This window comes from Elephantulus edwardii, unplaced genomic scaffold (genome assembly GCF_000299155.1).
Source record: "Elephantulus edwardii isolate Elephantulus edwardi_28Jun2011 unplaced genomic scaffold, EleEdw1.0 scaffold00268, whole genome shotgun sequence".
Lineage (NCBI taxonomy): Eukaryota > Metazoa > Chordata > Mammalia > Macroscelidea > Macroscelididae > Elephantulus > Elephantulus edwardii.
This window is the reverse complement of record NW_006400018.1, coordinates 1,129,906-1,130,588: the sequence shown is the minus strand read 5'-3', so window position 1 is coordinate 1,130,588 and position 683 is coordinate 1,129,906.

Genomic DNA, 683 nt, shown 5'->3' with positions numbered 1-683 from the left:
CCCCGGCCTGGCCCGCACGAGGCCCAGCGGCCCGAGACTGCAGGGTGGGGGCGTGAGTGACAATCAGCCGGATGACCCGGAGACCCCCCCTCCTAGCGCTTCCAGGGCGCGCCTGCGAACCTACACTCAGAGCGCGCAAGAGGTGAGGTCACGAGCTGGGGTGACTTGTAAACAGTGTTCAAACAATGAACCCCACTGTCAGGCCGGATTGCCCAAGACACACAAGAGTCTCGCTGCGCCTGCCCACCTGTCCCCCAGCCCGCCAAGGACCTGCTGCAGCTGGTGTCAGCTCTCTCCAGATTAGCAAATAAACACACTTAAAACCCAGGCGTACTTTGTTCATTGCTCGCCCGCTGCCTACCAGGCTTACTGGTTAATCTTTTCCTGACCTCCACTGTCTGCGCCCTGGGGCTGCCTTCAAGGCTGGAGGGACCTGCCAGGTCACTGTTACCATCTCGAGGGATGTCTAAGTGGGGAGTATTGAGGAGGGGACAGGTATAGGGGGGCCCTGGTATATTCCTCCCAGGTCTAGGGAGGGGTGGTCTGGGTGGCTTGCTAGCTACCCCTACCATCTCACCCCTGTTTTTTATTCACGTTTTCCCCCCTCAGCTGTTTCTACTGAAAATACTTGATGTTTAGTTCACGTACACTAATTACAGCCTTCCAGGGGTGCTAACTCTACT